This window comes from Candoia aspera, chromosome 1, assembly GCF_035149785.1.
Source record: "Candoia aspera isolate rCanAsp1 chromosome 1, rCanAsp1.hap2, whole genome shotgun sequence".
Taxonomy (NCBI): domain Eukaryota; kingdom Metazoa; phylum Chordata; class Lepidosauria; order Squamata; family Boidae; genus Candoia; species Candoia aspera.
Window position 1 is genome coordinate 116,659,713 of NC_086153.1, and position 11,086 is coordinate 116,670,798.

The window sequence follows — 11,086 nt, forward strand, 5'->3', positions numbered from 1 at the left end:
ACCCAGGTCCACCATGACTACTAAATGGATTTGCTGCAGGCCCAAGAGCAGAATGGTCTTGGCCCATTTCCACCTTGTGCTTGAAGGCTCATGCTAGGCTGTCTGCAACCCTTGCAAAACATGGATCAGCAGGAGACAGTAGGCATCCTTTGACATGGGAGATCCTGAAGCATTTGTTTAAGCATCATTCTTCCTACCTCTGACAGCACTAGGCAGTCCATGTTGCTAACTAGCAGCATAGCATTTGCTCTCAGTGGTCACTCAGTCATTACAGCAGCCCACAGGCAATCCAGCGGACTGACTACCAGATCCCCGCACGTCCCACCTCCAGCAAGCAGGCAGTGCTCTTCCCATATTACTGATGCAGGGAGGAAGTAATAGGTCTTTTGTGAACAGCAGGCTCCAACACTTGGATCCACTTTATCTTACTTGGTCTACACAAGGTTGAGGGTATTTTTCCATTCCTTCACTGTGCACTGGTGAAGATGGGTTGTGTGTGAAGGGATATTTGTCCATGTGTGCCTCAGCACTTCCCATGGGGCAAGACCCAGGCACAGGTAGCTGCTGCTTCATGCCAAGGTGCTAGATTTGGCTCACATGGGAAATGAAGTGAACAGGGCCATAACCACATGGTTAAGAACTGTCTGTTGGGCAGCCCACGCTTCATGAACCTAGGCATGAGCCCTGTATACAAAGGCTACATACTGTATATGAGGCGTGGTTTGTCGGCATCAGCTGCATGGTTCATAAGCTGAATTTGATTATGCAGGACAGTCTTGTTCTGCAGGGGGTCAACACCAAAGTCATTCCAGCTGGCTTGAAAACTGAAAACTGCTCCATGAGACATTTGCAAGCCAATTAAAGCTGTGAGCAAAAGGAGAATGGGAACATTGATCGATGTAATGTTTGCAGTTTACAACATGCCACCCCTTTTTAAAGAGGCTTCTTCCTGGATGTTGAGAGACAGAGAAAAAACATTTATTGCATTTTCTAAGCAAGCCTCTCAGGACTGCAGAGGTGGGAGTGGGGAATCCATTCCTCTTGAATTCAATAGATTTTTTTTTTTTGGTAAAGTTATATGTATTGGTATAAATCTGTCTGTAGATCTTTATGGTTATTATTTAATGCAAATAGTAAAGTGGAGCTGTTCTTGACCTTTGATTCTGAATGCCAGTAGCAAAGTTGTCTGCTCATAATTGGAAGTGTAGTTTGGGGTCTTACTGGATCTGTGGAGAGTGGGGAGACCCTCCTTTCAGCCCACTGCCGGTTGGAGAATTGGGAGCAGTCTTGGTAAATGCATTTTGGGTGGGAACTACAAAAAAAGGATGGAACACGTAGGACCCTTTTCTTGGAAAAAAGCAAAAGCAAACAAGTGAGTGAGGAAATGATTGAGGTATATTAAATCATGTATGGTATGGAGGAAATGAACAGGAAGTATTGCACACAGCTTCCATAGCTTACCTTGCGGAATTAATTACTGCAAGTTGTGGAGATGGCGGCTAATGCAGTTGTCGTTGTGAGGGAATTAGACAAATTCATAGGACAGATCTATTGAGGAATATTCATCCTGAAGATTCATGTTACCTTTGGCCTGAAGGCAGCACGCCTACAACACATATTGTAGAAGACCAACAACAAGAGGGTAAATGTCTTTACTCCTGCTGGTGAAGACCCCAGGGACATCTGCCTGGCTGCTGTGAGGAAAAGAACACTGGACTAAGATGGGCCTTAGTCTGACCTAGCAGGGCTGTGATTACTGCATATTCTTATGTTTCCCCACAAGCTCTTAGGATTCTATGATTTATCTCAGGTAACTCTCTAGTGAACAAAGCATATATTCCCTCTCCCAATTATGCTTTCAGTTTTTTTTATCTAGCAAATATATTTTTCTTCTTAAGTGATCTTCAAACATTATACCAATGGTAGGAGGTACTTTTCCATGGTAACTTCTAGAGTAGTAGTTATGTCAATTTTGTAGCTGTAAAACCAGGGGGAAAAGTGTTGTGTGTGTGTGTGTGTGTGTGTGTGTAGTATGGCATATGTCCTTATTCTATTTCATTGAAGACAATAAACGCTAGTCCTTGTAAACTTGTGCTATAATAAATCTGTTAGGCTGTGTTTGCATAACAAAGTGATAAAGTTCACTTAACATGCATGCAGGTGTGCCCCCTATTACCCCTACATCACATCTGGCTCTGCGACTTTCACTTTTACTGTGTGTTCTGGATTTGAAACTGATGAAATCTTAAAGGTCAGGAAAACAGAGTTTCTTACTACAACAAATGTAGTCTGGTTTCTGGACTCCCAACATGGCTTCTGCTCTGATCTTGTGTTGGGAAATTGGCCTATAAGCTCTTGATCAGGAGCTAAATCTAAATCACTCCTGCAGAGGGGGTGGGGTGGGAACATCTCCTTAGGTGCCATTCTTGCAGCAGAAGACCCACAGGTCCTTTGCTAGGAGTTTCTCAATCCCATGGACAGAAACTAAGCATCAAAAGAGCCATTCTCCTTCTTTCTTCCTTCCCTGCCATACATGGCAAGAGAAGAATGAGTAGCTAGACCTTGGGGTACCAGTTCTCTTTCCCCACTCCCACTCCAAGTGGCAGCTCTTTCTCCTGCCTCTCAGTCCCTTCCCAAAGCAGAAGCGAAGTAGGGTGGAAGCAGTTCTTCAGCTGGCACAGACAAAGTTCCACCCCACATAGCAGCACTGCCTACTCTTTGGGGTAGATGGGCAGTTTTACAGCAGGGGTGCCCGATCATTTCCCTGGAGCCTTAGGCACTGCGGCGCCTACTTTTTGCTGGGGTAGCTTTTCGAAAGTGTGCTGGGTAAAGATCTGCTTCCGAGGGACTCTTCAATCAGCATCTCTGTGGTGAAGGCATGTGGAGGGTTACCAGATATCTGAAGAGGCAAAGGAAGACACGGACAATTGGAAAGGAGGACAAATGGGAAGACAAGGAGGATACACTAACTGTTTAACTTTCTTGGCATCTGCAGCAAAAATTACAGCGAAAAACTGCAAAAAATGTATTTAGGCCTACACAGATATGAAATTACTTTTTCCAGTGTCAGAAAGACTGGTTTTTCAACCACAATATTTTCCCAACAAATCTCCCTTTTCAAAAACGTATGCTAGCGATAATATAGAATCAACGATGATACACTTTCCGAATTTCACCACAGAAACGTATGACGAATCATGTGATCTACAGACTAGAGTAATCATAGATTTGAAGGGGCTGGATTGAAGCTAATTGCTGGAATCAGGTAATAAATTAAGTAACATCAATCTAGGTTGTGGAATCTGTCAACGGATGAGGGAAGTAAAGAAGCAGACAATTTACAAGGTCACTATACATGAAAGTTTGAATGACTACTGTTGTGAAAACAGTCCAAAAATCCCACAAGATGTTCAAAAAGCCAGACAATATTTGATTTTAAGGCTATGCCTGCTGGATGTAGGACATTAAGACACAGAGGAGGACATGGCCTCCTTTTGCCAGACATCTGGTAACATCTGCCTAGGCCTAAGGGGCAAGGAAGGTGCCTGCTAAGGAGCTGTCAACCAGGGGTCGGTAGATTTACCACATGCATATTCCCTCCCCCATTTAGGCTTTTGTGCCCAAACCACGGGGGAGGCTGGCTGAGAAGCTGCTTCCATCCCACTTCCTTTCTTCTGAATGGGAGAGCAGCAGGGGAGAAGAGCTACTATGCTGTCAGTAATCACTCCGTAGGATTGGAGAACTGACAGCAGAAGGACCAATTCTGCTTCTTCTCTCACCGTTTATCTTTTCACTCATAGGTTGGCAAGAGAAGTGAGGAAGATGAGATGGCTTTTTGATGCAGTGGGAGAGCCCTGATTCTCCTATGCCAAAAGGTGGGGGCACGCTTGCAGTAGCCTCAGTAGTAGGGCAGGGTCTGGCTTCTAGTCTACCTCAGTACTGTGTGTCACAAATGGACTGCACTGCACAGCACATGCTGGAAGAAGCTAGAAGGGACAGGAAAAAACAAGTTCAGGCTGTAATCTGTTTATGTCCTCTAACTATGGTTGCTGAGGCATCTGGTTAGCAGGTCCTTGAGTAACAGCCTCAGAAGCCTCAAGTACAGGAAGTGACGGCAGCCCATTCTTAAAGGTGTACAAGTGACACAGCATGAGTTTCAGGTCAAGATGACCTGATGACTTGCAAGTTTCTGTTAAAGAAGAGGATATGACGTGTGTATGTGTATGTGTATACATGATAATGTGCTGAATGCAAATTTAGTTTGATAATGTCCAGTGTTGAACAGCAGTTAATTTTTCACTATGAAATCCCAGGTGTGTCTACTTTACAATCAGTCTTACTGAGTTCAGTGGGATTCATTCCAGGACCAGACAATGCAACTCTCCATGTTTATGTTTGTGTATAGTATGTCGTACTGTGTTCCTGGGTTGCAAAAGCCTGCAAAACCTGAGAGGATAAGAGATGATACTAGGGATCATAGCTGATTAAACAAGTTTTGCAGGTTCTTGAATAATCCTACTGAGCTGTTTGAGAAAATGAAAGAAATACATGCATCACAAGCAGTCATGCTTCTACCTCACTGTGCTGAGTGCATTGTACTGTTTCTTTGGCCTCCATAAGAAATGCCTGGAGCCATCTATCCTTCCCTTGCACTGCTCTCTCAGCTCCACCAATGCATTCCTGTTCAGGATCTTTCTTCTCTCATCTCCCACATACTTCTGGGGTTCTGTTACAATACAAACACAGTACCTTGTTTCGGGACTAAAGAAGCAAAGAAGTCAGAGAAAGGGTATCTCTGTAGACCAGTGTTTCTGAACCTTGAGTTGCCAAGGTTCAGAAACACTGGTATAGGCTATAATTACAGAATCTTGAAAGCCAGACAGTGTTTTCCCTCCCTCCCTCCTATACCAAAGACACTTAAGGCCAAGTCAGTTTAAATTTCTTTCTAATATTTTCTTCCTTTCCTGGGCTTAACTCATGTTTTGCTAACTGCCATGTTCCTTCTCCTCGGTCATCTCTGTGGTTCTCCAGAGATAGTTTCCTAAGTCTAGGACATCCTCCTGTTAAGAGATGTATAAACTCTTCTTAGACCTTGTCCTTCTGCCACTGAAAAACTGGCTGACCCAACTATGATCTTCACCTTTTTATCTGAACTGAGTTTGAATGCGTTAAAGCAGTTGTTGAGTTCAGGTGGCTGCTAAAGGATCCCTTTGCTTTATCAGATGTCAAAAAGACAGAGAAAGTATTACCTGCATAACAATCACTAGAATTCACCATGGCCTCTTCCTGAAGATATAAACTAACGTTTTGTGGGGAAGTAAAGATGAAATCTTCAATCTACACATTTCCAATGAACCATAAAGACCACAGACTTGGTTTTTAAATGAAAGCTGAAACCAAGTTCAATATGTTCCATTGTCAAAAACTTCCAGGATTAATGCTTTCATTTCTGAACCTACAATTTATACAGGTTTAGCTCACCGGTACAAGTCACAGTTCTATGGACAGAAACTTTTGCTGAAAGTTGGACCAGAAATATCAAGCAATAACAACTTCCCTGCATGTAAGTCCTTCAACTTTCCAGCTCCTGGGTGACTGGAGGATTTTAAACTCATATTCTGAGTTAAATAACTTTTGGCTGAGTCTATGTCTGAGACTTAGGAGATTAGTGTCAGTTGTGAGATGATACTAAACTAGATGGAATAACAGGCTGTATAGTGCAGCTTTGTAAGTAAAAATGTATCTATTCAAATGTATTTTCATACATCTGGTTCAAACTGTGATGTGGTTTCAAAGGAGCGTATTACTATTGTGTTTATTTATTAATCAGATTTGCAGACTGATGAATTGTATGACTTAGTGGTTTACAACTGTAAAATTGAACAATCCACAATAATTAAATACATAAAATGATGATCAGCCCCCCCCCTTCAAAATCAGTAAAAACCCAAGGTCTACACTTAAATGGAGGTTACTTCTTCAAAAGTGTCTCAATGTCAACATCACCTCAACACATGAAAAAAATGACAGCCAGTGTAGATACAATGTTGACAGAATGTGCATATTTAATGGGGTTTTCCCTTACAAAGCAGGTCATTTACTCTGTTATGCCATAATGTGGTTTCTTTCATTTTGGCTTAATACCACTCCATGAACTCACCAGTGTAGCTTATAGACTCAAGGTGATTTGTGTCTTGTACTTTATTCAACAAACTATGGTTTACAAATCAGGGCTTAATATATGTGATCTTTGAAGGGATACTTATTTTTGTTGAGGCTTCAATTAAATACCTGTCAAGCCTGGTCACTCGAGCTTTCACTCAGTCATGACCCATAAGTGGATGCTTATAAATCTGTTTAGTGAAGTGAAGCTTCCAGTACTGTACAGTATAAAAGTTGCGAATGGCATTTCCTGTGTGTTCTACAGTTTAAAATCACAGAAGCCTCTAATTCCTCCCCACTACCCCCATTGGTATGTGCCCCTCCTTCTGGTGCCAGCAGATGGCTTGAACGGTTTTCTGTCATGAGTGAGGATGGCAAGCAGGGGGCTCCCATCCAGGCTGTAAAGCGCAGGCGTAGTACTGAGGAATTAGGTGGCCATTCAAAGAGACACAGATCGGGCCCGCCTTAGTCTTTGGGATTTATATGTCTGGGTTTTTCCCACGCTTCTTCAATTTGTTAGGATTTTCTGTTATGTAGCAGTAATAAACACTAGAGACCTATTCCTTGTCTCAGCGTGGTTCCTGGCTGTTAGGACATTTTCTGCCCGTTGACCTTGGGGCAAGAAGCATCTAGCCCAAACAAAAATGATTCACGCTCCAGTCCAACTCCCCCTCCCTGCTCGTGACTCACAGTCTGACACGGGTTGCTTGAAGATGGATGCGAGTTCGATAAGATGTTCTGGGCACGTTTGACTGGGAAACCTAATAACACCCTTGGAAGCAAAATTGGGAAATGAAGCTGTAGCCAGCGTTCTCTTCACTGTGTCAGAATGACATATGCAGAAGTTGCTGTTAGTCAAGTGGATCTGCCATACTTCAACTTTTCGTAAGGGCAGAGTAACATATCTTTGTGCTGCTTAAACACTGGTTAAGGCGGATTGAAGGAAATCTGCATAACCCTAATATGTGAAATGGAAAGGGCAATCTTTACTGGAGCCCAAAACAACTCTTCTCTTGATTCAGAAAGCAGATTTGGGGAAAGGAGATATGTGTCAAGACAGCGGGGAAGAGGGTTAAACTTTTCCCCTCAACATTCTTCCTTCTTTCTTTCCTATGGCGAATTTGCATTTGTCATTTTTGCATGTGAATTCTGTTTACACATCTAAGCTGAGTTTTCATGGCACAATTATCTCTGTTTAATTTATTCCTGTCTTACTCAACTTAGTTTTCTAGATTTATACAAAACACTGAACCATACTGAAACCACAATGTGTTCAGCTGCAGTGCAATTGGCTGGTTTGTGGGTTGGTGCATTGTTCACAAACTCATTGTTTCTGCTTACACTGAGGAGAGAAGACTAGCACATTTCAGTTGGTTAGCAGAGTCTCAATGAAGGTTGATGGTCACAGAATATAAAAATATTCTGACCATCATCACCCCCCTCAGTATTTGTGTTCTAGGATTTTTCATTAATTTATCTTGCTCAGTTTTGTTTGACCTTGAGTAAATGCTCAAAAGAATGTCTTACCAAAGTGCTTTAAAAACGTATCAGTGTGATTATCCAAGTTCAGCTCCATATCTGTGCTGAAATATATATCCAGATAAAATGAAGTACTTAGAGCCAGTTTGGTGTAGTGGTTAAGGCATCAGGCTAGAAACCAGGAGACTGTGAACTCTAGTCCCACCTTAGGCACAAAGCCAGCTGGGTGACCTTGGGCCAGTCACTTTTTCTTAGACCTAGGAAGGAGGCAATGGCAAACCACTTCTGAAATCCCTTGCCAAGAAAACTGCAGGGACTTTTCTGGGCAGTCTCCAAGAATCAGGCACGATTGAACGGAAAAAAAAAAGTGAAGTACTTAATGGTTGGGAGGAATGGGGATCCACATGGAACATGGTCAGCCCTGCTAGAAAGCTGCCTTATTGTCTGAACGTGGAGCAAAGAACAGATATACTGTAGACATCACAGCAAGGTCTGTCTTGAGAAAGAATTGGCATTCTACAGTGTGTTCATGGAAGCACGAAAGACCACATGGAGGAAAGATTGACAAAATACCATTAATATACGTTTGCTAATGATGGACAAAAGCTGCTAACACTGTAGTTGTAGATGGTAAAAAAGAGAAAAGAGAAGATGTGTAGGAAGGGTCAAAGGTGTGGGAAGCAAATATAAGACATTTGTGTTTGATGTTGAAATAAGGGAAATGTTTGGTAATTGTGAGGGTCCTTTGTTTTCCAAGGACTGGACACACCACAGTGTAGCAAATTTGTACCCAGTGCTTTGTTGAAGCACACACCTTCCCCACCAACAAGCTATTACTCTGGGTGAACTCTACCCATCTAGGACTTGCAAGTTGCTGTTGCCATGTAAATATGTCTTTAATACTCAGTCCTTTATACTCAGTTTTTTAATACTCAGTTCAAACAAAAGTCTTGAAGTCTATAAAGAAGCATATAACCTTTGCCTTTTTCCAAAAGTTCTTTCAATAGTTGGGATGAGGTGCTGCCTCAGTGTGGTTGCTCCTTTGCTAGTTGCTGCTGAGCTCCAGGCCGAGCTCCAAGCTCTGCTTTTAAGCAGTGTTGCTTTTGAGCACTCCAGCTGAGCAACCAAGCCAAGCTCCAGGCAGGAGTCCCACCAGGATATGCTGCTTACCGTATCTTGTGGTCCTGATAGTCTTCCTGCCTGCCTGTAAGAGTTGTCATCCCCAGCCATCGCCTCCCACTTCCTTGCCTACTTGCCATTTCCTATTTCCTTTTCTCCTCCTACACCCCCCCACACACTCTGTCTTAGTGTTTGTTTTTTTAAGCTAAGGGCCTGCGGGTGGGGTGAAGCTGCCACTAGATGTTAGCAGGTCCCTGAAAATGCCAGGGTGTGGCTCAATTAGCCAGGCAGCAGGAACGCTGGCATGGATGCTCCTGAGAAACTTTGTGAGTGAGTGAGTGAATGGATGAGCCCACCTCTCAGGCTTTTGGGGCTGTAAATTTTTACAAGCCTTTGAGAAAAAACAGGAGCTATGCTGAGCCTTGGAGAAGTGGGTTGGGAAGCATTTCTGCTTGGCTGCAGCAGCTTTTCCCAAGCACAGACAGCTGTGCCAGTTTCACTTTCTCACAGTAATACAGTCTCTTTTCGGCATTAAGCTTCTTCAGTTACTTGCCTCCCCCACTGATTATTGGTCTTTTAAAAATTGTACTTGGTATAATTCCTTTTTTGGTATTTTGTCTAGAGCTAAAGAATGGAACAGAAGAGTTTAATCTTTAGTAATAGAAGCACATTCATTTTTCATTAAACATTATCATGGTAAAATCCTCACATAAGAACAAAATCCTTGACCTCCAGTACAGGATTGGAAATAGAGACCTAAGGAAGAAATTGTCAGCTTCCATCTTTATAACTTCCTGTTTACCGAGTTGGAAAAACAGCATCTTCTTGAATGTGGAACCAGGAAATGACCACAGAGAGTCTTTGGTATCTCTCTGATTTCAAGGAAGGTGTCCAGCATTTCTTCCCTCTTCTTCACTTGATCTTACAGGCTTAGGAGAAGGTCCTTCTCTGATGTTTCTTTTCCTATTTTTTACACCTTCCCCTTCTGCTTGAATTATGAGCTGGGCCAAATTACCCTCAGTTGGATTTTCAAGTGGTCCCCAATGCAGCTTAAATGCATCATGGGCTTTCCCCAGTTTTTCTTACTCCTGAATGATTCCAAAACACATTCAGGGCTTCTCCCTGAACTGGACAGTGATACTTAAGCCGGGTACTGGAGGACATGGCAGAATATCTCCCAGACAAAATGTCCCCAAACACCTAAACAGCATGCAGGGAGGCATGTTCTACTGAACCCTGCAGAAATGGAGAAAGAGGCCATTTTTCTGGGAATGGCCAAGGTTTATATGATGATGATGATGATGATGGCAATGATGATGATTAGAAAATTACCACACACCAGCATTGCTTTGCAACTTGTTTCACTTATATCTGGGTAATATCCTGCAGCAGATAAAGGCTATAATCCTCTTGGAGCTCAAGGTGGTTTATGTAGGATTTTCCTTTCATTTTATGCCCACACAACCCTGTGAGGCATTCAGGTTCGGCTGAGAAAACATGAACTTCTGTGGCTGAGGATGAACCAACGTGAGTTTCCTCAGTGCTATTATTATTATTGATATTCTAGAGGTGACGGAATCGTCCCTGAGGGAGCTGGGGGTGTTGACGACCGACAGGAAGCTCTGGCGTGGGCTGGTCCATGAAGTCACGAAGAGTCGGAAGCGACTAAACGAATAAACAACAACATTATTATTATTATTATATTTTTATCCTGCCTTTTTAATATACAGTATAACTCAAGGTTTGCAAATGACTTTGCTGGGTGTACATAACATGCTAAGCCAGAACCAAATTAACCACATTAAGACTAAGGTCCTTGATAAATCCATTCACTGACACTTTAACCAAATCAATAAGGCCAAAAACCTGACTAAAGGTTAACAGTGTTGAGGGATAGTCTATTGTACATGTGTTCAGGATGCCAAAGAATATACATGGACTAGAAATATTCCTTAACTAAGTTGCAGAGCTTACCACTAGTAGATTTATTAAAAATAAATACCAGAAGAAGTAACCTTAACCACTGTAGTTGTGAAATGAGCTGCTTGCAAGATGGTAGATAGATAGATAGATGGATGATAGATAGAGAGCGATATAAAATCCCCTCTCACCCCTGTGGGTGGTATGTGTCTTCCTCAACCTTGGGTCCTCTACCAGAGGCCTGGGAGTTTGAGGGTTCTGTACAGTATCTTAGCTGTTCCTAGCACTGCACTCTTCTGGACAGAGAGCTCTGATGTCGTTCCTGGGATCTGTTGGAGCCACTCTCCCAGCTTGGGGGCCACAGCCCCGAGTGCTCCTACCACCACTGGGACCACTTTGGCCTTCA